A 24,046-nucleotide genomic window follows, 5' to 3' on the forward strand; every position below is an offset into this window, starting at 1 on the left:
ATAACATGCTGATTTGGGGCACAAAAAAATTCTTACCTGGTGAAGTAGGTAGGTAGATAGATAAAATAGATAGTTAAATAAATAGGTAGTATAGAGTTATATGGGTTTTCTTTTTCCTTTTGTTTATTTTTGGATAAAAGGATATAACCTATAATACAAGGTTAAGAAGGTATTACCTGTAAAAAGGATTTCCAATGTATTATCTAGAAAGAGTTGTGGTTAGTATGGAAGAATGCAAACATTATGATAAGTCCTAAACAATGAAGTTATATATGAAAGGAACTATTCTAAGTTGATTGCAGATTAAGAGGATAAACCAAGAAAATGTACTGCTTTGGGACACCTGGGTGGCTTAACGGTTAAGTGCCTGCCTTCGGCCCATCCTGGAGTCCTAGGATCGAGTCCCACATCTGGCTCCCTGCATGGCTCCTGCTTCTCCCTCTGCCTATGTCTCTGCCTCTCTCCCTCGGTGTCTCTCATGAATAAATAATAAAATCTTAAAAAAAAAAAAAGAGAAAATGCACTGCTTTATTCTGAAAAATAACTGTGCAAATATACCAAAATACATGCCAATATTAGATTTTATATCCAAGGCTTACTATACATGTTTCCAGGTAAACATGACTTGCCATAATTGGGCAATGCCACCAACCAGGATCCGAAATGTGGAAGATGGCTTCACCATGAATTAGCAAAGAATGATTTCAATAGTTCACGTATCTCCCTTGGGAGGGAGGTAGAATTGGAAGTATCTGATGTGTATTTATACCACCAGGCTTCTCACTAATATTGTTAGCAATTCAGCATAGCATTTTTTTTTTTCTATTTCACCACATTTATAAACCGTAGTGCATTTTGGTGCCAGGTGTAAGGGAATTCCAACTCTAAGATCCAAGTCGGATTTATTTTATTTTATTTTATTTTTTCTGGCCAGGCCAACTAACTAAATAAACTTAATCATCCAGGAAGCCGATCTTTTGGATCCGTTTCCTTTAAGAGTGCAGTATATATGATAATGACTTCATTGTCATCAAATAGAATACAATTAATTTTATTTTTTAGTATGTTATCAGCAAGCAAACCACCGGTATTAGCTTGATACCATCTGGGAGTGACAGTTTCCTTATTACAAAATATGTAAAAATATGGATTCCCTTAAGGAATCTGTTGCATTACATCTGCTCAGATTTTTGTTATATGCTAATGGTTTTAACCCAGCATATGAAGCATGCAAAAAAAAATAACTGAAAATTTTCAGCTGAATTACTTGTTTCACATTTCAAGTATCTCCAAGATGGAGAAAGCTGCATATGCAGTATTAGCTACAGGGCACTGAGCAGAAACAAAGAAGGAAGGAGCAAGCATCTCTTCTTACCTGATGTTTCCTCATCCCCATCTTTGTCTCCAGAGAGTGTCTGACTGCCCACATAATTAAGGCCACTTGATATGTGGGGGGAAGTGGAGGGAGTAAAGGGAGCTCTGCGATGCTAAATCCCAAATGAGCACTGGTTATAACAAAGAGATTGTGACTGATAAGACAATTATTATCCTTATAGCTCTGTGTTCATGATCTATTAAACAATCACAGTGATTAAAACGAGCTATTATAATTATGAAACCATTCTCTAGGATCGGCTTTCTTTTATTTCAAACCCTGGCCTTTCTGAATTTTCTCACCTTTCCTATACTTGGATGTGGGAAATTCATTTGAATGAATTCTGTCTATTGACAAAGGGAGGACTTGGGTTGGAGCCAACAACATGTAGCAGATTTCAAATGCTGGCCTCTGAGTATCAATCATTTAGGGGAAAGACCCATTTGTGAAGGACGCACGGAATTAAGCTTCCGGAGGGATGCAGGGTGGAAGTTTTGTGTTGGGGTGTTGCTTTAGTTGTGTGATTGTGAAGAGCCATTGCTTGAGGCTAGCAGGATTTTCACACTTGGATAACAATTTGATATGAATTGCTTTTCTATTGGATATATGTCCTCAGGCTCCAGAATGTGGAACATACTAGGCATTACTTTTCTCTGCTTTTTATCCCAGGATAATACCTCTGTATTAAGTTCTAAAATTATTTTCAATGCTTTGTTATTTATATTTATTCATCACAGTTAGTATTTTTCTTTTCTGATAATAAAAATGGCCTCTCTGTAAGAAACATCATGGAACCTCTATAGCCCATGGTAACTTTCCAATTTCTTGATAATGTTAGCAATGTTGGTTTCCCATATATAAAATAGTCCCCCCAAAAGGTGGAGAATTGAGAACACATGTCAATACCACTAAACAAGCTGATGAGTCCCTGAAGAAAGTGTCATGGTTTGCATGAAATGCATCTTTTGCAAACCTTCTATACCCCATGGAATGTCTTTTGGGTATTGTGCTGGTGAAAACGTCTGAAGCATATTGATAAAGCAAATATCTCTAGCCTGAGAAGACTCCTCTAAGGTTTATTTTATTTTATTTTATTTTATTTATTTTATTTTATTTTCTCCTAAGGTTTATTGATTTAGTCTGATACATTGAAAAACAACAACAACACCCCCAAAACAAAAACCAAACAACACGAAACAAAACAAAAATAAACCAGTAACATAAAACCAACCCTTTTGGGCAGCCCCAGTGGCTCAGCGGTTTAGCGCTGCCTTTAGCCCAGGGCATGATCCTGGAGACCCGGGATGGAGTCCCACGTCAGGCTCCCTGCATGGAGTCTGCTTCTTCCTCTGCCTGTGTTTCTGCCTCTCTCTCTCTCTCTCTCTCTCTGTGTCTCGTGAATAAATATATAAAATCTTAAAAAAAAACCACAATTTTTTCTTTAGCTGCTGATCACAAAACCTTTTATTTTTTGAAATTCCTCATTCAAAATAGTTCCCTGTCCTGGTGCCTGCAGTTTACAGTCTTGTTTATGGAGGTTATGTACATTGACCTGGTTTAATCAATACTTTTACGCAGGCAAGTGTCATATCGAGAAATAATACTTTATAACATTTATAGCACAGTCGCTGCCAATATTCTTCTCCCAATAAGAGGGTGGCTCTAGTTTTTTTTGCTCTGCACAAGCAGAGCAAAAAAAGGGATGGTATTCTGTTGTGATTGAAATGAAAAAATTTACGGGCCTTCAGATAAAACCACTTAATCACCAGAAGTAGCCAGGGAAAGGAAAAATGGCTTAAAAAATGAGACAGAAACATCAAAAAGAAATACTTTGGCTATGTTCGAGTCCACATACACCAAGAGGTGCGAGATTTCCTTTCTCCTGAATTGGTATCCATTAAGCTACACATCTCCTGAGGAAGAATGGTCACCTGCAAACATTGCATGCATAACTGTCTTGTAATATATTCTCACTCTTAAAGCTCTTCTGTTCTTAATATCACTTTGATTTATTGAGAACTTGAGCAACATCAGGGTGTGTGATGCATGCTTTAAGTATAGTTTCTCAGTCAATTCTTGCAATGAACCTTTGATATGGTATCATTTTAATCCCATTCCGCTGAGCAAAACTGAGAGTTGGAGAGTTGCGAAAAAGCTCCTTAGTTGAGCTGGAATTTAAAACCAAGCATCTATATGACCAGAGCTCAAGTTCCTAACCTTGGCAAGGCACAGGGGACTAAATGGGATGTTTGGCTGACTATGTCTGTTGTGGAGAATTGAGTATATTAGAATGTTTGCTACAAAGTGGGGATTGACTCGTGATCTTTTGATCGGGCACCTGGGTGGCTCAGTCCATTAAATGTCTGCCTTCAGCTCAGATCATAATCCCTGAGTCCTGGGATTGAGCCCAGTGCAGGGCTTTCTGCTCAGCAGAGAGCTCGAGTCTCTCTTTCCCTCTGCACCACCCCCCCCCCCCGCTCCCCCGCTCGTTCTCTCTCTCTCTCTCTCTCAAATAAATAAATAAAATCTTAAAAAAAAAAAGATGTGTTAGTGAACATAAAAAATCCTATGGGGAATTTTCCTAGAATTATTCATTTTTTTACTAACCCTAATGGAGTTACCACTTAAGTACTTAAATCTTTTCTTTAACCAAATAATACTTTAGTTTGTATCCTTTCACAGGAACATTCTGTTCTAGAAGTCCCCTTGGATTTCCTTGAGACATGTCTTCCACATTCATGCCAAAGAGCCTTGGAAAGTCAGCTTCATAAGGTGGCCTTACCAAAGTTAATATTCTGTTGATTTCAAATTTGAATGCTAATTGATGGGGGTCAGAAAGAAGAATTACTGTTCATCCTCTTAAAAGCTAGGGATTTTTCATGCGAGATTAGGCACCTGTGTGAAAATAGGGCCAAAGGGAGTTTGTAATGGATCACGATGAAGTCAGAGTTGGAGTATTTTTTCCAATATATTCCTGATGAGGTATTCAGTAACAGATTTAAGTGGTACTTAATGTTTCCCCACTGCATGCTGTCAGTAGACTTTAAATATAATCGACCTAGAGTGTGGTTTTGAACTTGGTGAGCCAGGAGATCTCAGAAGAACTTTACTGATGAGCTTGCAAAAGGTAGTTTAAGTTCGTGAAGATATAATTAAAAACATAGCAGCATGATGCTTGATAAAGTCCACCTTTTAAATAATTCAAGAGATGAAATGTTACTTTTTTTCTGTACCCTTTGATGGTATGTTCCTCTAGATACTAAAGCCATTTGTATTCAAAATTTATTGCTGTCCTTGGAAATAAAATGTATTCATATGCTAACATAATCTTAAAAAAAAAAAAAAACTGTACTGGGAAGAATCGGTAGAATGAATTACCAAGACAGAAAGTCCAAAAAGTAATTTGCTTTGTGACTGTGTGTGGTGGACATTTGAAAGCTCAGAAAAGTAATGTCTTGCTGGTTAGTTTCTGGTAAAAGCACTTTGTATTTTGTTTGGAGAACCATCACAGCTCCTCAGTCTGGTGGTTCTGGGAGAACAGAGATGCCTGTCTTACTCCTCGTCTGACCTGGCTCTGGGGTTTGACTCTGGCCTGGCCACAAGATGATTGATGATGAGGGCACTGTCCACCATTGGTCCAATGCAAGTTTCATTCAATGCCAAAGACTGAAACATTTTGCAGAGTACCTGACATCAGCGATCAACTTAGAATGAATTTTTATTCTTATTCTTATTCTTATTCTTATTCTTATTCTTATTCTTATTCTTATTCTTATTCCTATTCCTATTCCTATTCTTATTCTTATTCTTATTCTTATTCTTATTCTTATTCTTATTCTTTCTTATTCTTATTCTTCAAAGGATTTGGGACTACTCAAGTCCTAACACGAAATAGAAATAATCTAAGTAGACATAATTCGTTACCTCAAAAAGAATTTGCATTTTTGTGCGTGAAATTTTGTGCGTGAACAGAACTGCCTACCTCATCAAATGGAAGCTGAGATAAGGTCCACAGCAGTTTTCCCCACACTTTCTTCTGTGAGGGCAAATATTGTTCATTTTCTTCAGGTCTGTTTGTTTGTTTTATTATTTATGTATTTATTTACTTTTTAAGGTTTGATTATCTTGTATCTACTTCTACATGTCAAAACATGTGGATCTACAGCCTGGATCGATCTTCATGTATCTTTTTTTTTTTTTTAAGATTTTATCTTTTTATTTGGGGGAGAGAGAGAGCACAAGGGAGGGGAGGAGAAAGGGTAGAGGGAGATGCAGACTCCCTGCTGGGCAGTGAGCCTGATGTGGGACTGGGTCCCAGGAATCTGGGATCCTGACCTGAGCTAATGAGTCTTAATGGACTGAGTCACCCAGGTGCCTAATATTTACATATATTGACTGAAATGCCAACCCTCCTCAGTGTTGAGCATATTCCCACTTTTAATTCATGCAGGTTGTCAAAGATAGACAAATCCAGATTTTTTTTCTTTACATTTATCTCAAAGGCAAAGCAACTCATGTGCTCTTTTGAAGGGGCTTGGTCTTGGTATTCTTGATCTAGCTACTGTCTCCCTCAGCCCCCCAGGAACCTCCTCTGAGCACTTACTTAGGTATGGAAGGAGACTCTAGCAGGGGAGAAATGAGAAGGCAAACCAGAAAAAAAAAAAAAAAGGTGACTTCTCTCAGATGTCAGTGTAACAAATTGCACTGAGGAAATAGAAAGGCATTTTTGCTGCTGGGAAGTTAACTTTGATAAGGGGAAAAGGCAGGTGAAGAAATCTGATGGATGTCAGTTAGTAGATCAAAGACACTCATTAGAGAGTGTGAAGGAGTTTTGTGAAACAAGAGTGATTCCTGAAAGCTTTAATTTGCTTGAAGTTCCTAAATCTCCTAAATCAAGCCAGAACAGCCCGTTTTTCTCACCTTCATAATAGATTTCAGGCTTGCTTTGCAGAAATCATTCTTGATTTTCTTAATCCTCAGTTATCACCAGAATATAAGAGATTTACTTTTTTCAAGAGCAAAGTTACTTCAGAATGATATTTCTTCCCTAGGTCTTAGCTTTATTTATTGATTTTACAGGTTTGGAATTTCAATGGCAAAAATATTCTTCCTATTGACTCAAGGCTTTTGTATGTACTCATGTTGGGAAGAAATCATCCAATGTTTGTTTTAGAAATGCTCTTAGTTGCTTTTTAAAAGAAAAAGTAGAATGGTGTCCATCTCAAATAGTAGTGAGAAACATGTAGAAGCATCAATATGCCATAAAATTCAGATTGCTAATATAACCGATATGGCATATAAAAGAAGGCATCAACCAAGCACAGTAGACCCCTCTTACCTGTGGTTTTGCATCCCATGGATTCGGTTACCTGTAGTCCACTGTGATCCAGAAACAGGTGCTTCTCCGTATGGTGTACTGTCAGGTCAATGTTAGTCTAACGCTATATGACAGTGTCTAGGTCATTCACTTCACTTGATCTCATTGCGTGGGCATTTTATCATCTCACATCATCACAATAAGAAGAAGGGTGAGTACAGTACAATAAAATATTTTGAGAGAGAGACCACATTCATGTAACTTTTATTACAGTATGTTGTTATCATTATTCTATTTTATTGTTGTTGTTAAACTCTTACTGTGCCTAATTGATAAATTAAACTTTGTCATAGACATGTATGTTTCAGAGAACACATAGGGATTCAGTACTATGATGGTTTTGGGCATTCAGTGGGGGGTCTTGGAATGAATCCCCTACAGATAAGGGAGCAATGCTGTAGCAGAATGTCAACATTTAAACAGCTAGTGTAGCAAGCATTTAACTTTGTAGATCTAGAATCTTTATTAATTATTTTGTTTTCAAAAAGTTAAAATTTAACCTAAAAGACATCATTTTCCTATTTCCCAGATCACCCAAATTAACAAATTCAAAAATCATTCTATTTTTTTTTAAGTAGGCTCCACACCCAGCATGAAACCCAATGTGGGGCTTGAACTCATGATCCTGAGATCAAAGCTGAGCTGAAATCAAGAGTCTGGGGAACCCTGGGTGGCTCAGTGGTTTAGCGCCTGCCTTTGGCCCAGGGCGTGATCCTGGAGTCCCGGGATCAAGTCCCACGTTGGGCTCCCGGCATGGAGCCTGCTTCTCCCTCCTCCTGTGTCTGTGCCTCTCTCTCTCTCTCTCTGTCTATCATAAATAAATAAATAAATAAATAAATAAATAAATAAATAAATAAATCTTAAAAAAAAAAAAAAAGAAATCAAGTCAGACACTGAACCAACTGAGCCACCCAGGCACCCCCAAAATAGTTCTGACCACAGCATGCCAGAATATATTTTCCGAGGAATTTATTTTTTATTTTTTTGTATTCCTAATACCAATACATTATACAAACTCAATAAATCAATCTGTTAAAGGAATCAGTTAATAAGGACCTTAATGGAGTAGTCATATCAGGGAAGCTGAGGCATACATGTCCTAGAAACTGTAGAGGGAGGCAGAACAGGTTAGAAATGAATTTAGGAGGTCAGACCCCATCTTTGCCCATCTACATTTTCACAGGCACCTCCATTAAATTCTCAGTGGTTCAGGTAAACTCACCTATTTACTATTTCTATTCCATCTCTTATCAGTTTGGTTTTACTTTAAATTTGAAGGAGATATGATATCCAGGTGCAAGGTTAGAGCCATGAGACTAAGGTTTAGCAGAAGGTCTAATCTAAGGCTTAAATTTAGGAGTCATCAATATATAGATGGTGACCAAAAATTATGTTAGCATGTAACAATATTTAGGTTGCAGGTACAAGGGTTCTAGGACAGAGACATGAGGGATGTTACAATTCAGTGATTGGGGAAGAGTGGTCAGAGTTAATGAGGAGAATGGGAAAGGGCCACAGGATCTAAGGGAAGAAAATAATACACATTTTCATAATCTGGATGCTTCTGAGACATAAAATACAATGGGGCCAAAAAGTGTCCATTGGATTTAACAACATGGAACCTGTGATCTTAGTAAGAGTCTTGAAGGAATGGAGGGGGGTTGGAGCTAGATTAAAATAAGTTTCCTCAAAGTCCTAAAAATTCTGTGACTTTGAATTTTAAGGATGGCCCCCACGTGAAGAAGATAATAGCCTTTGAAGGAGGTATGATATCCAGGTGCAAGGTTAGAGCCATGTTGCCATAAGGGAACTGTTTGGTTAAATCTTGAGGTAGAAAATCCTATATTTCCAAAGTAGCAAAAATGAAGCCATGTTCATTCTTCTTTCAGCACTGTCCTTCATATGCTGCCTGCCCTCACCTAGAAGGTGCAGATAGGAAGTAGGTAAGTGGAGTCCACTTAGGCTGAGAAAGAACTGGGATGAGATGTCTCAGACCCCTGAACAAGGAAGATTTCTGCAAGCTCTTTTTTCCTCACTTATATAATCAAATCTTCAGAAGACAGTATCTGACAATCAATTAATACACATTTATCAAGCAAGACACCAGCTTCTTTCCAAATAGCTATAATTTTGAAAATTTGCATTTAGCCTAAACATATTTGTTTGTTTGTTTGCTTGCTTGTTTGAAACAGCTTCAGGTTATTTCTAGTCAAGTCTGAAATATCCCTCAAATATTCCTTGTCAAACTTCTATAAAAATAATGAAACAAAATAATAAGAAAAGTTGTATCTTAACTGGTTGTTATTTTTCTGCCATTTGGGAAAAAAACATCCTAATTTAATAGCACTTTTCAAAATTATTTTGTACTTAATGAGTTTTCCTTTTTTGGACAGATATCTGATCAAATCAAATAATTTTGTCTATATAGGCTCCCCTTAATGACATTATTGATAGAAGATAAGAATAGGATCATATTTACAAAAATGGCTTTCATCCAAGAACTGTATTACAAATGACATGTGTAATGATTTTCAAAATATATTGTACTTCTCAAGTTTTGTGTAGGACCAGGTTCAATAGAGTGATGGTTTTCTTCATGGGGGCATGTGATACTTGTTAGTCATGCTTTTGCTTTTTTTTATTATTTACTATAATTTGTTTCCTCGTTTACTGTTTGTTTTGTACATTAAACTTACTCTTTTCTAAACTCATCTAGCAAGTGAAATTTGAGGCAGTAAGATGATTTCAGGAAAAATGAGAGCACACATAATCATTGCTTAGGTGTTCTACTTCAAAGATTTCATAAACCATAGGGTTCCTAGACTAATTTCCTAGTATCAAAAAAATAACTGTTTAGAGGTACCTGGGTAGTTCAGTCAGTTAAATGTCTGACTTTGGCTCAAGTCATAATCACAGAGTCCTGGGATCAAGCCCTGCCTCAGGCTCTGTGCTCAGCAGGGAGTCTGCTTGTCCCCCTCCCTCTGCCCATCCCCTCTCGCTCCTGGGAGCACACTCTATCTCTCTCTCTCAAATAAATTATATATATAATTTTTTTTTAAAGTAACTGTTTAGATTGTTTGGCAACACATTTATTTTCAGTTCTTCTGAAACTTTTTTTTTTTTTAACTTGGAATATAAGCACCTGCTCCATTATTCCTGGGAAAGAAAATACACTGATTCCATGTCAGACTCCGAGTTCTGCTGGTCTCCCACAGGTATCATCCCTGATGAGCCTTCTCGGCATCAGTGATTACAATGATAACTCTTACTGTGGGGACTTTTAAATAACAGGACAATCAGTACACGTTTCTTTTCATCTTTGCCTCCCATAATTTTCTTTGGCAGAGGTCTTGTCAAAAATGCTTGATTTTTTCTTCCTCAATTAGAACTCTTCAAAGCAGAGAAAATGTGACTTGGAGTCCAGGTTTCGTAGCAAATGCTTTAGGACCACAGCTGCTCTAGCTTTTGAAGTCCCCTCTGCCCACCTCTTGATGCTGAAACCCTCTTAATAGCACCATTAGCTATTTCTGCTTCCTTTTCTGACAGGATTGGTGGAGAGTGAGGGAAAACCTTTCATGTAGGACTCTGCTACTCTGCTACCATGCTTGAAAGAGAAACATCATTTTGATATACCTGGTCTATATACATGTAGTTTAATCTCTTTGCTTAGTAGGCAGTAATGGCTATCACTAGGGTTGTCTTTATTCTACCTTAATTCATGGCAATTAGAGCTCTGTACAATTAACCCAAATGATAGTCACTCAAAATTGCATTGATTTAATGCAATGCATGTTTAAGACACAGATAAGCTCCAGATATTCCAAAGAATAAACTCTTCCTACTTCTAGTCAGAAAGGATTCAGAAAAGTGATGAAAATGTGTTGAGATAATTTCTTTCCGCTGCTAGACAGGAGAATCATAGAATAGCTTGTGTATTTATCTAAAAAATTAAAAGAAGAAAAAGAGTACAATAAAAGCAACACTTTTCTTCAGCAGAAGACCATTTTGACCTTAGTCATGTGAGAGCAATGAAACCATACCTGAAGTCATTTTTCTCCAGCATTGGTAACTCTATACCCCCGGTTGAACACCTTCTGCAGAACAGAGTCAATCGGCAATTTCTGATTTTTGGTGAAGCAGAAATGGATGGACTAGCTGATATTTTGCCTCCACTGGAATCTGGATGTTGGGCAAAAACCTTGTGTAAGCAGAGGCTTTGGCATATACTCCACACTGACATAGACCATGAAGCTATTAAATTTCTTACCTCTTCACAGGATTTTCTGACTTGCACACTTGACTACACCTTTGATTTCGATTTTTCCAGAGGAAACCTGAATGCTTGTGTTTGGAAGAGAAGCGAAGTGTTTTGCATAGTCAAGTTAACTGGGTGCATCTTTCAGCAGACCTAGATTTCTGCAGGCTGCTTCTGGTGAAAATATGCTTTGTAAGTATGCTTCTCAGTCACATTTTGCACTTGCTCTTTGAGAACTAAGTAATATGTATTTTTTGGGAGTTGGGTTAAATTTGAATGGTGGTGGTTGGCACTTCGGAACATGGTGCTATGGCAGTAGAATCTGAGAAAAAGACATGGGTTGGGACTAATGCAGGGTGACCTGGGCTTCTCTAGATGACTTAATTGTGGGGTGATTTGACAGTATATATCCCAGGCTACTTACTGTGGACCACCCTAGTCAAGATTCTGACTCATTCTAGATAGCATTTTCTCTGAAAGTTGTCAGAAAACTCAGGTCAATCTGTTGGAACTTGATGTAGAGCTATGAGTTAAGTTTAAGGGAAAAAAATGTTCTTCCTATTTATGAAAATTGGGAGTTTGGTGCTATACTCTGAGGCACTGAGACTTTCAAAGCTCTTCTAGCGATGGTGGGTAAGCTGGGGCTTGCCTCATATGACAGCTCAAATTGTTCTGGTACCATTAGCAGAGTGTGTGTAGGCTATCTCTATCTTTTGAAGGTCGTGACTTACCATTGGAAGAAGTTTGGGGAACAGAGATTCCCTACACTGTCATGACTGCCTACCCTTCACTTGTCACCACAGATTGGTGGTGACAATGAAAAGGTGTGGAGAGTTCTGCTCAGTAGAAAAACATGTGCAAAAAAAAAAAAAAGGAAAAACATGTGCAGAGTATCACTGGTAGCTACGGCATGGCAGCGTAAAGAGTCAAATCAGAGGAGGCCTGGTGAGGTTATAGTAGTCGTCTAGGGAGCTCTCAGAAATGGCTGGGAAACATTGGAGGAGAAGAATGATCAAATGTGATGACTCTCAAGATTGAGTATGGTCAATATTCAATAAACATGATTGCTTTCATAAAAATTGCAGAACAAATCAGTTCCCTGAATCTGTCTGGGTGCCACAAACATAATAAAACAAATAAGGAAAACACTTGCTAGCAAGAACTGATTGAGGACAAGGTTATGGCTCCTGTTATAAGTTCTAAAAGATATAACCAAGGAGAATTAAAAAAAAAAAAAATCTTAGTAAAAATCCTTAATTACATCTCCCTTCCCAAGAAGTGGCACTGGGAAAAAAAAAAAAAACAAAACCAAAACCAAAACCAAACAAAAAAAAAATGAGTCAACAAAGTTCTGAGAGTTCTTGTTAATATCCCACAATTAGGGAACTATCAAATTAAGAATGGGCACTTAACTCTAAGTGAAAGCATGGAATGATTCTAGTTATGATGGCCAACGTACCTATTCCCATAAGATGTTGGTGGAGGCTGAAAGGATTCATTATGTTTCCAGATCTGTGGAGAATTAGAACATTGATCTGAATTCTGCAGGCATACCTCCAGGTAATAGCCACCCAGGGTGGAGTGAACTCTCTTAGAAGACATTAAACTGTCCCTTAGATACGGGGTCAGCCAAACTTTGGTCTGTGGGCCTGCCCCCTGATTTGCAAATAAAATTTTATTAGAATGCACCAATGCCCACTTGTTTATGTATTGTCTGTGGCTGCTTTCATGCTACAAGAGCAGAGTAATTGTTGTAACAAAGACTATCAGTTCACAAAACTTAAAATATATACTGTATGGCTCTTTGTAGATAAAGTTTGCCCACCCTGTCTTAGATGAAAGGAGGGAGTTGAGGTTTCCCAAAAAAGAAAATTATTCTGAGATCAGGTGGATAGCGGCAAGGAAATTTTACTAACTTAATTATAGAATATACTGACCACCTAAGTGGAGACAACTCTATTAAGTATGAATCAGATGGGGAAAAACGACATTGTTGCCTATGTAAACATAAAGAAGAAAGGAACCATAAAACCACTTTGGAAGAAACATAATTGAAGAAAATCTAAAAATAGTGACTTATACCATAAAAATTACTAAGGAGAGTATGAATTAAGTAAAATTTGAGAGACAAGATGATAAACTAACCTAAAGTGATGAACATGAAAATAGCAGAGCCAAGAAAATGATTGGAGATTATAAAACAAACCCCAACAAAGCAACTTCATCTTTATAGTGCCACTAAATAAGTTTCAAAGAACCAGAGGCAGAATAGATATGGTAGAAAATGAAATTGTTGGCATAGACAAAAGGCTTAACATCATCATGATAATTGCTGAAAAAAGGGATAGAGGCTTTTAAAAATAAAATAAAGCAAATAAATATGGAAGCATACAAAAGTATTCTGGTGACATGGGTATTTACTATTCCTATTGTAAAGAACAAAAGGCAGAGTACAGGAATTTTCTTTTTTCTTTCTTTTTTTTTTTTAAAGATTTTATTTATTTATTCATGAGAGACACACACACAGAGAGAGAGAGACAGACACAGGCAGAGGGAGAAGCAAGCTCCATGCAGGGAGCCCGATGCATGACTTGATCCCTGGTCTCCAGGATCACGCCCTGGGCCAAAGGCTAAACCACTGAGCCACCCAGGGATCCCCAGAAATTTTCTTGATATAACAAAAGAAATAGCATTGTCAACTTACATGGGAATGCCACATTCCAGGAAAACTTGAAGCAAAGCAAGAGGTGCCTTATTTAAATTCTTAAGTTTCCATAATAAAGAAGAAAAATCAAGGCATTTATAATGAGGGAAAAAAGAATTGAGCTAGTCGCAAAATTTTCCCCAACTTTCAATGCCAGCAAGGGAATAACAAAGGGAAGGGAATAACTAACCTCAATAATATGATCCTTAACCAAAGTGACCTTCAACTTTGGGGGGTGACAGCCTAATTCATGAAGAAATTGACAGACTATAAGACCTCCTGGTATTTCCTCACCCCCCACCACACACTCATACAAAATTTGGTGAAATGTAATCATTCAAAGGAAGAATGAACAAGCCCTCCTAAAAAGATGAGCACTGCAGTAAATGCCAGAAGAGAAGAGAATAGTGTCTACAGGGCTTTGAGGAAAAGGAAATGTGGGTGATGTACTTTTCATACATGAGCTGTCATGCTAGCAGAGAGGCATGACACACTTTCAAACATGCAAGAATTTAGGATCTATCTTGCCCGGGAAAGAAAGTAAAACTAAATAAATACTTAAGTAATGAAAATAACAACAGCTTCTAGCCAGTCAACAACCCATAGAGATATAAAAAATTAACAAGCTCAGAAATACATGAGCCATAATAAAAAATATCTAGGGATTGCATTTATGGCAATTATTGAAACTCATAGAATAGAGTTATATATATAATATAAACACATTATCTGTTTTTACTTGAGGAAGTAAAAATAGATGTTGCAGCAGGGGGATTAGATGTGGAAAAAAGTATACGAACTTTCTAATTTTTCATGGTTTGGGATCAGTAGGTATTGACTAAAACTGAAATCTTTTGCTTCAGAGAAACATAATGACTCCAGCATATTTAATTTTTAATGGTTATTTATTTCTATAATCCTCACTATCTTTTAGGAACTCATAGTTCTTGAGGTGATAAGACTTTATCGAAGGTCGAGTGTTTCCATTACATCACAATTTCTATTTCAAGTACTTCGATAAAATTAAATGCCCTCAAACTTAATGATTGCAGAAATGCAATTTATGACAATATTTATATGTATCCATCCACACACATCCAACCATTTCCCTATCCATTTAATCTCTTTCTCTTCCTCCCCTCCTTTCTGTTGGTTTCTATTCTTATTTAGATTTAGAATCTATATTTATATTTAGCTATATACACCATGAATTAAAATATGTGGAGTTACAACCCTAATGTCAACAATGGCAGTTTTGATGTACGCAAGGTTTTTAAAACTTTTTTTTTCTGTTTTTGGTTATGTGTTTCTTTATTGCCTTTCTTATAATAATGAACAAGTGAAGTCATCAGTCAAACAAAAATATGAATTAACTCATTATTCATAAACCCTGAGAACATTTAGATTATATATGTGAAAATACAAAAATGCTGAAAGATCCGTCATAACACTTACAAGTAGAATTCTGAACTAAAGGAAGCAAAATGATTTTGAAACAAAATGCAGTAGATTTCTCTGGCTTAGGTAAAATTGTGAAGCTGACAAAGCACACCTCTCTCCTGTATGACTTTCTTCTCTTACATTATGACTGAACCTGGGAATGGTATAGATTTTTTTTGTAAATTTATTAGTATAAAAATCCCGCCTGGAGCACCAGGCTCTGATTTCCCACACATTCTCCAGGATAAAAATGTTTCTAGATCTGTCCTATGCTTATTTGCTAAGATATTTCTGCTAAGGCAATCCTGTCTAACCTGTTATCCTATTATGTTACACTTTCTAGTTGTGTTACAACCCCATCTCAAGGAGTGCCAGTGCTACACAGCAAATGAGGAAAATATTTATGGACAGAAACACACTCAAATCCTACATCCATTTTGCCAACAAAAAGGTAAGGAGTTGGGTCATTAGTTGAAGAATCAATATTATAATCTCCCTAATTTTCCATGAGACCTCAAGAATCTTTGGATCACATGTTATTTATTTAGAAAGTTAAATGAGTAAAGGTCAGATGGCAAGCAGCTTAAAAAATATCCAATGACCTTAGATGTCTAAAGAAACTGAGGATTATTAATAAAAGCATTGTTTTGGTCTTTAAAAAATATGATTGACTTTTCTGATTAGCTACAGCCCTAGAAACTGGATTCACATCTATTCTTTTTTGAATATTGCCACATTTCCTAATGATCATCCAAACAGATAATCATACATACCAGAAAGGTTAATGCAATCTTAAAGAGGCCCAAGGCTAGGACAGTGAGTAAAACATGGTTTGGGGTCCAGCTGTGTTTAGTTTTCAACAGACCATGTGTTTCTTGTTAGACCATCTTCTCACTCTTTGGCCTTCTTCCTGACTCTTCAGTTGAAAACAGGAGCCAATTACAGGGCCCAGAGTGAGTTCTTCGGCTTCTGGTCACTTACTCTTTCTTACATTCTATCAGCAAATCTGGATAACTGTGACAACAAGCTCAAGGTGGCTGCTGCTGCTGCTTCTTCTTCTTCTTCTTCTTCTTCTTCTTCTTCTTCTTCTTCTTCTTCTTCTTCTTCTTCTCCTTATTCTCCTTCTTCTTCTCCTTCTTCTTCTTCTTTCTTGGTTTGTTTTTAACTGGAAAATAAGCAGAGCCCTAAAACCACCCTAGAGCAGTTAATTTTATGTACAGGTAAAATATTAAAATATAGTTTGGGAAAGGAGAGTCAAACCTATTTATTCAGAGATTTGGAAGTGATTACCAAGTAGATTTGAAAGCCTTCAGAGAAATAATGACATGTTTGGTGGTAAGCACTGGCTGCAGCCCCCATTTTACACATGGCTAGGAGTCTCCAGGCTTCAGTGATACAGGCCATCCAGAGCCATGTGACTCAAGACCCAGAAACCCAGGTCCTTGGCTGCCAGAGAGAATGCCAATCCTTTCATCCTCTTCCATTTTCTCTTTCTCTAGTTGCAATCTCCAAGCCTCCAAAAGCCACGAGTGTGTAAATGCATTAGTTTTCCAGGAGCTGTTTATTCTGTTTAATAGACACCTATTGCCCCCTTATCCTTTCTTTTTAGATTGTCTGGACAGACACAGAACAAATTAGTGCAAAATGCTTTCATTCAAGTGTCAGGTAGAATCATAGTGATGAATGCTCCACTCTTGGGCTTTCCAACTCTCTGGGTGCAAGTACTGACAGCACTGTCTCCCTCAATTACAACCTCCTCGACATGTTCTCTGAAGTCTGTGTGGCACACCAAAGCCAGTCCTCTAACTTTGGAAGGTTCTATTCCAATAAAAACATTTTGAGCTCATCTTGAAAGAAGAAACCAAGAGGATTCAGCATCGGAAGTTTTGAAAAGTTTCAAAGCTGTTTTTCTTAAGGGAGCATTTCCATGATGTGTTCATTCTAATAGAGATGAGGAAGTTTTAATATAGTGCTAGGATGCAATCCTTAGCATGAAACTCATTGATGACCTTAGTATTTATTTATTTATTTGTTTGTTTATTTAAAGATTTTATTTACTTATTCACAACAGACACACACACACACAGAGAGAGAGAGAGAGAGAGAGAGAGGCAGAGACACAGGCAGAGGGAGAAGCAGTGTCCCAGCAGGAAGCCTGATGTGGAACTCCATCCCAGGACCCTGGGATCATGACCTGAGCCAAAGGCAGACACTCAGCCACTGAGCCACCCAGGTGCTCTCATGATACCAAATTTCCTGAGGTTCCTGAGGGCAATAGGATATAGAGGAACTTTTATTCTTCCAACATGAAGGGAAATCAGATTTTAGTAAAAGGGAAAACCAGTTGTCTTTTTCTTTCCAACTGATGGAATAAAATATTTTCAAATCTTTTAGCTGTTAGTATAAAGACAAGTCTATAAAAGTAAATAGAATACAATAATTTTAAAAAGGAAAGAGAGTATAGCAGAGGAAGTTGAGTTTTGAGGGCATGTTACAAGCTAAATCATTCTCAGACATTATTTTATTTTATTTTCCAATGGTACCTAATCTTTACAATATCCCAGTGTGTTAAAGATTGATGATACCCATTCTACAAAAGCTCAGAAACACTAAATAAATTGCCTAAATGCAAATATCTGATAAATAGAAGAGCCAGAATTCGCACTCCGTTTGTTCTGATTCTAAAGCCCTTGGCCACTTTCATTATTCCGTGTTGTTATTAAAGTCACATAGTAAGAGGGGAAAATGAGATCGTTAAAATGTGTGTTTTCTTGTACATAGCAAATCCAGTCATCTAATTTATCGGATGTGTATTGAGCATTGGTACTTGGTTTTCTCATTTGTGAAGCCCCTTTTGCCTGGTGGCATAGAATGCATTATGCAAAATTATTAATATACAAAATAGGCTAACTTCATTATTCCCATTAGCTAATAAGTATGTTTTTGTTAAAGCACTAACCTTAGTCTGAAACGAGAGTAACAAGTGATTAAGGAAAGGAAAAAATATTCCCCTGCAGTTCATCACAAAAGATACGGTGTATTTTGACTATATAACAAACCATAACAAAATTCAGTGAATGTTTACAAAGTGAATACACCAGCATTTATCACATCTTAAATACAATTTGTCACTAAACCTTACATTTTCATAGGATATAGGTGATGTAAGCAGAGGAGTGGCCTCCGACGCTGTTCAGATCCTGATTCATGAGACCCATGAATGCACAAATTTGTGTACCAAAAGGGAATTTGCAGATGTGATTAAATTAAAGGCATTGTGATGGGGTGATTATCCTGGATCATCACAAAGATCCTTCAAGAGTCAGAGAAGATGTGACAATGGAAACAGAGATTTTTCAAGAAGCATCTGGCTTTGGAGATGGAGTTGCCACTAGCCAAGGAATATAAGAAGCCTCCAGAAACTGGAGAAGACAAGGGAATTCTTTTGAGCTTCCAGAAGGAAAACAGTCTTTGCCAACACTTTGATTTTGACCTAATGGAACCAATTTCAGACCTCTGACCTCCATAACTGTAAGACAAAAAAATGTGTTTTACTTTAAATCACTATGTTTATGGTAATTTGTACAACAGCAACAGGAAGCTAAGACAATAAGTGGATTGGTAAGGCACGTTTTCTGTTCATAATTCTTTCAGTTAAAACGTAAGGTGCTCAATAGGAGTAAAGGCATGATAACCACAGTATACTATTAAATTATCTTTCAGGGTATTTGGGGAGGTGTATTCTGTGACTATGTATGTCAGTAACATGTTCAGAGAAACAAGTTCACTTGGCAAATGAAAGAATTTCAAAATTTAAAAGAATAATATGAACAAGCATTAATGTTAATGTTTCTGTCTGATATCCTGACTTTCTGCTGAATGCCTTCAAAACGCTTTTTGCTTAAGATGATATTTATCCCATCACTTAAAAAATCCCATGGTTTGTGTTTTACTTAGAGGATCTCTTATTCCTGGTTACTGCCTCCAAAATTCATGTGTTGATATTGTTCTTTACAATGACATGAACTTCTTTGTCGACATTTTTAATGTCAGAGCATCTAGCACAATGCCTGGAACATGGTAAGGATGAAACAAATACTTTTAGAAAGCATGCAAATTAAAACAGGAAGCTGTCATTCTTCTCCCATTGAATGAAGCATGGTGATGGTTTAAAAGGTAAGAGGCAACGAGAGTCAGAACAATGCCATAAATCTGACACTTCTGTTCACTTCAGTTAAGCTTTCCATTAAGAGTAACAGAAATTCTGCAAAGCAGGTTGACAATATGTCCCAAGATCTTTAAAATTTTTATATCCTTTGTCTTGGCAATTCCATTAGAAGGAATCTACTCGAAGAATTGTAGTTAGAAATTTACCAGAATAATTGTGATAGCGATGATTATTAATTATGTGAAATAGAGGTGGGGAATATTATGTTGTTTAAAATAGTTTTGAAAACATTTCAACATCCGAGGAAACCAGATGCAAAATTATTGCAGAGTGATATGGTTCTTTGCTTTCTTCTTTAAATCTGTCAAAATTCTAAAGTTTACACAATTAATTATATTGTCACGAATAGAAAAGTTGGTATAAAATTTACTGATCTTGTGTACTTCTAAAAATAAAAAAATGAACTAAAAATCCATTTATTTACTGAGAGCTGAAACAAAATGTTTCAAAGTCAGAATTGTACTGATTGTTGACTCATACGAATCAAATCTGGTGTATAATTTCTATTTATTTACTGCACCTGCGTAATAACAGCCAGCAACATGATATCACATCAGAGATAGCTTTATTATGCTGAGCATCTATATGTAAATAAAATATTGGCATAGTACATCTGGGCCACTGGCTTGATTATTTTTAACTGAACTGACTCATATTTAAGCCAAGCACAAAATTAACCACATATATTTACAAAATATATTGTAAACTACTTGATCCAACTGGCTACATCGAGGGGTCTCACCATAGACAACTGCGTTTCTTCAGTGATCAAATATAGAAAGCAGTATTGCTTAGAATACTGGTGCCCAGAGCCAAGTCCCAAAGCTGGCTCATTCTCGGTCCTAACAGATATTTGCTGAAATAAGTGAATTCAGAGATTTATTACTATATACTATATTATATATTACTATATTACTATATTACTATATATTTATCACATTATACCTTGATTCTCTTTGAAAAAACTATGCAATTGCAGGGCTTTGGAGCCACAGTGCCTTTTATGAATCTTGGCTCTGGCCCTTTTTGCTGCGTGGTCTGGACATGTTACTTAACATCTCTGTGTTTATGGCTAATCATCTATAAAATGGATATAATAGTGGTTCCAGTATTATAGGGATATTATGAGGATTAACTGAGCAGTTACTCTAATTGTAAAAACAACGAGAACAGTCTCTGACACATAATAAATACTATGTATTATTTGTTAAATTAATAGACAACATCTGTCTCCTGCACTCCAATATCATAGGCCTCTCACTCATTCCCTTGGCCAAAGATTGGCACTAGACCTAAGCCAAATCCAATCAAGCTAACTGTTAATAAGCATCAATTTTGGAGGATCCCTGGATGGCTCAGCGGTTTAGCATCTGCTTTTGGCTCAGGGTGTGATTCTGGAATCCCAGGATCGAGTCCTGCATCAGGCTCCCTGCATGGAGCCTGCTTCTCCCTCTGCCTGTGTCTCTGCTTCTCTCTCTCTCTGTCTGTCTCTCATGAATAAATAAATAATTTTTTTTTTTAAAAATAGCATCAATGCCACAATTATCTTGGTACATGAATCTATTATTCTTTAGAGTAGATTCCTTGAAATGGGATTGCTGGGTAACATATACAAAACATTCTTAAGATCTTGGTACATATTGTCAAACTTCTTTTCAGAGAGTTTGTTACTTTTACTTACTTTTATATTTTAAAAATATTTATTTCAAAAAGAGACAGTGAGTGAGGGGAGGGGCAGAGGGAGAGGAAGATAAGCAGACTCCCACTGAGTAGGTAGTCTGAAGCAGGGCTCAGTCCCAGAGCCCTGAGATCATGACCTGAACCAAAATCCAGAGTTAGATGCTTAACCGACTGAGCCATCCAGGTGCCCCAATTTCTGTTACTTTTAAAGCTTTACTGAAATGCACTGAAAGGGATTTATTCTGGAGTCCTAGAGAAATTCTCCACTAGTTTCTGCTACTTGCTATATATATTTTTTTTTTAGGTGCAAATTTAATTTTATTAAACCTTACAATGAATGTTGTGACATATCATTTTCCATTATGTGACAATTTATTGGCTGGCATCTGAATACAGTACTTCTTCTGAAAAATACACAATGGGAAGTGACGAAAGGGAGAAACTAGTTGTTTAGTGATACATGAGGGTGGGGAAAAAAAGAAAAAAAAATAAGAAAAAGGATGACAACCAATTAGTATCTTTAGGATCTAACTCTAAAATGGTTAAGGTTCCAAGCAATAATGCTGCTGTTGCAGTGTGCAAGAATATGGTTATCATCTCATCTGGCCCTCACAATTCTGATAATTACAAGGACTATTTTACCTGTAAAATTCAACCTAAGGTTTCAGTTGGGTGATATGATTTTAAAGAGCAACCTTTTCATACATAATTTAAGGATTTTTCTCAAGTCACAGTAGATGGGGGTCTCTTAAATACTATACATTAAGGTAGTCACTATACAAGTGAGCAATCACTTAACTTCAAAATCATAATGGGCACCAAGTTTTTTTTTTTGCTGATTTGGGTTTTATGCCCCTGTTAGATTTATGGATAAGAAAATGACCCTTTTTAAAAAATCTATAATCCACTTGTCTGTATAAAGTAGACTGGTATCTAATCTGAGTAAAATGACCATTTCTTCTCCAGGAATGGTCAGTAGTGGAACATCTCAGAGTTCCATCCTCAGAGTTGTTTACTCTTATGTATTTCATATGGCAGTAATTAGTATTTCTTTCATTACAATAAGGTAGAGCCATTGCGTACTTCTACGTATTTATTTTGTATCCTCTGAACCATTTTCTCCTGGGTTGTGGACCTTTATCTTATCAATATCTGTGAGTTGCTTACATGTTAGGATTAGCCTTTTTATCAGTTATATAAATGAAAATACTCCGATACAGAGTTATTTGTTTGAATTTTATGACTTTTGGATTTGGATCCATAGTCAAGAAAGTCATTCTGCTCTCCAGAGATACAACACAATTTCCCCATATTTACTTAGAGTACCTTTGTTTTGTTTTTTACATTTAAATTGTTGATCCATTTGCAAATTATTTTGCATTACGATGTCTGCCCAGATGGAGATATCTTTAAAAGAATTCTTCTGTATTATTTTCTAGTGTTTTTATGGTTTTATATTTTTTCTCCAATCATTGATATACTTAGGACACATTTTCATGCACATGGTGATGCAGTAGGCTCACCCATTCAATAATCCAGGACAGATAAACTCCAGGATCCAGAGCTCTGAATAAAAAGCACTTTAGTATCTTTACTGAGATATAAAATTAACATAAACTTAACTCATTGTAAATGTATGATTCAGTGATTTTAAAGTTGTTCAACTATCACTGTATATTTTTAAATTTTTTCCTTGTTTAGTGACATTTTTTTCTTTTTAATTATCATAGAGTAAAAATTGTTTATGGCATATGGCATAAGTTTCAACTATTTAAACACAAGTATAGGGTTGTGTAACCATCACTGAATCAGGAATCAGAATAGTTCTATCATCCCAAAACATAAAAGGGGAGGGTTAACAGACTTTGATTATGGTGAATTTTCTATTTCCCTTGAAGTGGCAAAATATTGATTCTGAATAGCCTGTGAGAAGTTAACTATGCATATTGCCAAGTAATAATTACAATAGTTAAATTACAATTGAACACTAAAACTTGTTCAAAAAAATCCCCTTAAAGATGAGCATTTCTGTGGTCTGAATATTTGTGTCCCCATCAAATTTATATGTTGAAAACCTGATGCCTATAGTGATGGTATTAAGAGAAGGGTCCCATGAGAAGTGATTAAACTATGAGGGTGGAGTCCTCATAAATAGGGTTAGTACCCTAAATGAAGGACCCTCAGAAAGCTCTCTCATCCCTTTCTCCAGGTGAGAACAAATGAGAAGGCAGCAGTCTGAAACCTGTAAGAGAGCCCTCATCTGAACCAGACAGTGCTGGTGCCCTGATCTTGGACTTTCAGCCTTCAGAACTGTGAGAAATAAATTTTTGCTATGTATAAGGCACCCAGTCTGTAATATTTTGTTATTGTAGACTAACTAAAGGAAAAGAAAAAGACAAAACAGAGGCAGAAAAAATAAAAAACAAATAAGAAAATGTGCTTAATTCTAAACACATTGATAATCATATTCAAGGATCTAAATACTTCAAAGATAGAGATTAGGGGCACCTGGGCAGCTCAGTCAGTTAAGCATCTGACTCCTGATTTCGGCTCAAGTCATGATCTCAGGGTCTTGAGATCAAGCCCCACGTGAGGCTCCACTCTCAGCAGGGAGTCTGCTTGAGATTCTCTCCATGTCTTTCTCCCTCTGCCCCTCCCCCTACTTGTATGTGTGCTCTCTCTCTAAAATAAACAAACAAACAAACAAATAAATAAATAAATCGACCTTTATAAGAGCAACAACAAAAAAACCCCAGATATTATTAGGGGAAAATAACATAAACCAACTATATGTTTTCTACAGGAGACTTACTTCCAATACTATTATATGGGTTGATTAAAAGTAAAGGAGTAGGGCAGCCCCAGTGGCCCAGTGGTTTAGCGCCACCTTCAGCCTGGGATGTGATCCTGGAGACCCCGGATTGAGTCCCACGTCCGGCTCCCTGCACGGAGCCTGCTTCTTCCTCTGCCTGTGTCTCTGCCTCTCT

General features: G+C 36.8%; 1 long non-coding RNA gene across 1 annotated transcript; it reads right to left on the reverse strand.

Moving 5' to 3' along the window:
* Positions 1–10,493: 10,493 nt before the first annotated feature.
* Positions 10,494–18,409, reverse strand: LOC111095366. The gene is made up of 4 exons (XR_005356351.1): positions 18,294–18,409; positions 12,467–12,519; positions 10,793–10,931; positions 10,494–10,692 (listed from the first exon to the last, which is right to left on the reverse strand). It is a non-coding gene; the product is annotated as an uncharacterized LOC111095366 (long non-coding RNA).
* Between the last annotated feature and the right edge of the window lie 5,637 nt (positions 18,410–24,046).

This window comes from Canis lupus, chromosome 3, assembly GCF_011100685.1.
Source record: "Canis lupus familiaris isolate Mischka breed German Shepherd chromosome 3, alternate assembly UU_Cfam_GSD_1.0, whole genome shotgun sequence".
Lineage (NCBI taxonomy): Eukaryota > Metazoa > Chordata > Mammalia > Carnivora > Canidae > Canis > Canis lupus.